Here is a 4,570-nt window from a genome sequence, read left to right as displayed (position 1 = left end):
TGCTCGAGATGTCAATGTTCATCCTGAAAGTAACTTAAAACAGGGTTAACTAATAAGACACGGTTAATTAGATAAACAAAATTATAAATACATCCTTCGGTTGGTTGCAGGCCCCTACATAAACGAGCCATGAACCACAAGACCATGACAGTTTCCATGCTTCCACTATTTCCTTGGTCCAAATTTCAGGATTTCTAGGATACCAACACAAAATAGTGATATATATCTCTCGTAAATTTTTGAAAGGCTACATCATGTTAAAATTAGTAGAACTTTTGTAGATAAAAACTAGATAGATTGATGATTTTGTAGAAATTACCCGAGAGAAGTTTCAAATATTGTAGTGGCTTCTGAGGTGAGAAATCCACCATATGTGGTTCTCTGAGAGTACTACAAGACGACATATGGTTGCGGAAGGTAACCATAAGATCTTAACCTTCCTAACGGTGCCAATACAACCCTGTGAGAAAGCTGAAACTTTCCCATCTTGTATGGATTCATTATAGATATTCTCTCCATTGTGTTATCTTGTCTTTCTTATGTTGATTCCATTTCTCTCTCAATTCAATACCTTCTGGACTTGTGTTGCTTCTTTCTTTGCTGATTCCATTTCTCTCCCAATTCAATACCTTCTGGACTTGTGTTGCTTCTTTCTTTCAGATCCTCTATCAACTAATTTATAGTGCGATTGTCTGGTCAGTTTTTACTCTTCAGTCAATAATAACTAAACTAAACTTGCTTCCCAAACTTTCCAACAATTTCAGTATTTTGATTTTGGTTTTTCTTCTTTATTGAGGTTATCTTTCCAAGTGGACTATATTTGCATGTGTAACTTGTTGTTATTCTTGTTCGGGATTTTCCTCTTTGACCACCATATAAATCAAATGAAAATTTTGGTTCCTCTGCGACTCTACTTTCGTAATTCCCTTGATTTTTATACTGACAGCTCAATGTTACGAGAAACTCGTTCAATGAAGAAGATGACGAGACTCGAACTCGCGACCACTCTCTACATTCCCAGTTATGAACCCTGAATCCACCCAGGTATTTCAATTTCAACTTATTTGTAAGATCTGTATTGTAAGTTGACTTCATGTTAACTCTTTTCAACCAGCGCAAATCATCATTGATTCAAGCTGTTGGGACCCTAGTCCCACATTGGTTAGATGGGGCTTAATTGGTGGTTTATAAGTCAATGAGTTCCCTCATCTAGTCAACCGGTTTTCGAGTTGAGTTCTACCCATGGGCTTATGACGAGTTTAGGGTCGGTACCCTAACATTTGGTATCAGAGTCAACCCCCACGACCCATGCCCGCTCCACGGAAGGGGTGACCTATAGGCTAGATTAAAGTGTTGGGGCACCTATGTATGGGCGTAATTGTCACCCGCATTGAATACTGATAGGCGGGTGAAGCCGCCATAGGAGAAAGGGCTACCATCGGGTCAGTGTCGATAGAATGGGCCAACGAGGACGTTGGGTCTGGAAGTGTGGTGGGATGTTGGGACCTTAGTCCCACATTGTTTAGATGGGGCTTAATTAGTAGTTTATAAGTCAATGAGTTCCCTCATCTAGTCAACCGATTTTCAAGTTGAGTTCTACCCATAGGCTTATGACGAGTTTATGGTCGGTACCCTGACACAAGCTATTCATCTAGCAAGAGTCCAAGGCTGTCCGCCAGTTAGACTAATTTAGTTACTGTTTCCTTAACAAATCTCTTGAGATCTCATTATTGTTAATTGCCTTTAGGTTTCTTAGGGATTCTAATCAAAGTAAGCTTCCTTGGTTAGATTTGACACCCAATTGAAGTATTTCAATTGACTTAGCTAAAAAAAAAAGATATGTATTCAATTTGCTAAGATTAGATTTAGTGTCGAAGTTCAAAAATCACTGTTTAAGCTATGTCTCCTCTGATAATTTTTACTAGATTTGCTGCTATCATGCTAAACTTGGGAAATGAAAGGCAAATTTGATTTGAGTTTTTTATAGTACATTTGATGTTTCAGATTGAGTACTCAGTGCGGTATCTTTTGTGATCGCCATCATTGTTTGCAAACTCATCTAGGCTTCTTTTGCATTCATTTATACTTCTTCTTTTGCATTCATTTATAGTTATTTGTTCACACTATTTTGTAGATTTTACACGGGTCGGGCACAAATAAAAATGTCTTGAAGGGGCGAATTACAGCAGAATACATTGGTGTTGATATGGAAGTGGTCCAGAATGCCACACAGAGTCCCGATTTTCTTAAGATGAACCCAATTGGAAAGGTACATTGTTATTGTCTAGTGAGAAACTTGTACTACTTATTTTCACTCTCATCTTTATTTGTGTTGCTTGTTGGCTGTAGGTTCCTGTACTGGAAACGCCGGATGGCCCAGTTTTTAAGAGTAATACCATAGTGAGGCACCCCTCTTCCTTTCTCAACTTAGGGGGTGATGGCTTAGCAAACCTGTATGCAATTTACTGTTTTCTGCTTTTACGTCAGTTGCTCGCTTGAAGGTAGACAATCCTCTCTCTGGTTCATCCTTGATTGAATATGTAAGGCATAGGCTTTCAGATGGGCTGTTTCTCAATCTTCTTCTTTTTCGTCATTTATCTTAGTATGATAATTGATGAGCTATTCTGTCTGGTATTCCTTGAAATAGGGTCATATTGAGCAATGGATTGATTTTTCCTCATTGGAGATTGATGCTAATATTTACCGTTGGTTGTATCCATGATTTGGTCATGCTCCATATATACCACTGGTTAGTTGAAGCTTCTTTCAGTTTTCCATTGTTCCACCTGGACCTCCTTCGCTACTAATGGGCTAAATGAACTCAACTGGAATGCTTGTTTCCTGTTACAAGGTTGAGGAAGCTTCCGTTGCTGCTCTAAAGAGAGCGTTGACTGCTTTGAATTCGTATCTTGCTTCTAACATGACATGCAATTTGGCGATGGGGTTCCGTTATCTCATGACGAAGAGCTTTACATCGGAGTTCCCCCATGTTGAAAGATAGATGGTTAACCAACCAACTTTCATCAAATTACTGGGCGAGGTAAAGCAGGCCGAATCTGTTCCACCAGTTCCATCTGCAAAAAGTCCTACTCCGACTAATGAAGCAGCAAAAGCGAAGGCAGAAAGTGAACCGAAGACTCAGTCTGGCAAGCCTAAAGCAGCAGAAACCCCTGGGGAGGATGAGGCACCAAAGCCTAAGGCAAAGAATCCTCTTGATTTGCTTCCTCCTAGTAAGATGATCTTGGATGAGCGGAAGAGGCTTTACTCAATTGCAAAAACCGAAGTAGCTATCAAAGGTAATATCTTTGCATTTAACTATCAACTTGATACCTACATTATAATTTGCACCACCAGGATTGATGTACGAGTCCATGTATAATCAATCCTTGCTTGCTCAAGCTCCATGATTAGTTATATAAGCCTTCACGAGTAGGTCATCCTTACTACAATCTACTTGAGTCTATATGATTCTGTCTATTAGTCCATCAAATTTAAGATGGTATCAGAGCAGCGATGCTCTCGATCCAGTCGCTTCCACAACATATTTTAATGTTCAATAATAATTTCATTTTAAACTGAACATTAAAAAAAAAAATTGATCAATTATATGTAACAAAGTTCTTTTCTGAATTTGTTATATTTGTTTTTATCGTCCAAACAAAATTGCATATTCCTAATTTGTTCGAGGATGATCATCAACTTAATGAAAACTTCATTAACGTTATGACATGTGTTCTTGGAAGATTGTTTGTCTTCAATATCAAAGTTCATTGTTGTCATTTATTATCTCATATAAAAATGAAAATTGATGTTAGTTTCAAGAAAAGTTTCTGTTTAAAATATACCACGGTATATCAAATATATTCTTAGCTCTGATAATTATGAGCAAATATATTCTTCAAATTTCTTTTCAAAGATAATGATGTATTTGCATCACATTCTTTCCAAAGTCAACATTTGTTTAGTTGACCGATAACTCATTCATACCCAACAAGAGTCTTTGTACATTTTGGGTGTATTTATTACATCTCGCATCAGAGATCGTCTATTCCCTTTCTGTTTTGGTTTTTATCCAAAAGGTATAAAACTGAACTCACTATCAATTTCGGAAATAATTTTATTTTTGTATATCCTATTTTGATTTACTCTCTAGAGTATTTTTCTATCCGAAAGATATTCATTTATAATATATCCAATGATATTTCTTTTCCAAAATATTTTGCCTGGATATTATGCAAAAGTATGTCTTCCTTTCACGAAAAGTATTTCCGCATTGACGATATATTTTATGATTATTGCATCTAAAAATAATTTCATATATGTGGTATATTTTTAGGATTAATGCACATCACACCGTATTTTTTTACGGAATAAAAATATCTCCTTACATTTAAGGACGAAAATCTCCCGCTTCTGGGTTATCTTGAAAATATTTTATGTGTTTTCGAAAATCAATATAAAATATTTCTATCTTTATTTTAGATTATATTGTATCTTTACCATGTAAAATTTCTCCTTATATTTAAGGACGCTAAGAGTGGTAAATTTCTTTAATTGCCAATCTTGGAGA

The 4,570-nt window shown here is 36.5% G+C and overlaps 1 pseudogene; it reads left to right on the top strand.

The window, feature by feature from the left end:
* Positions 1-1,023: 1,023 nt before the first annotated feature.
* Positions 1,024-3,379, top strand: LOC113272397 (annotated as a pseudogene).
* The last annotated feature ends 1,191 nt before the right edge of the window (positions 3,380-4,570 follow it).

This window comes from Papaver somniferum, chromosome 4 (genome assembly GCF_003573695.1).
Source record: "Papaver somniferum cultivar HN1 chromosome 4, ASM357369v1, whole genome shotgun sequence".
NCBI classification, from domain to species: Eukaryota; Viridiplantae; Streptophyta; class Magnoliopsida; order Ranunculales; family Papaveraceae; genus Papaver; species Papaver somniferum.
The sequence above is the reverse complement of the archived record's forward strand: the minus strand, read 5'-3'. Positions and strand labels throughout refer to the sequence as shown.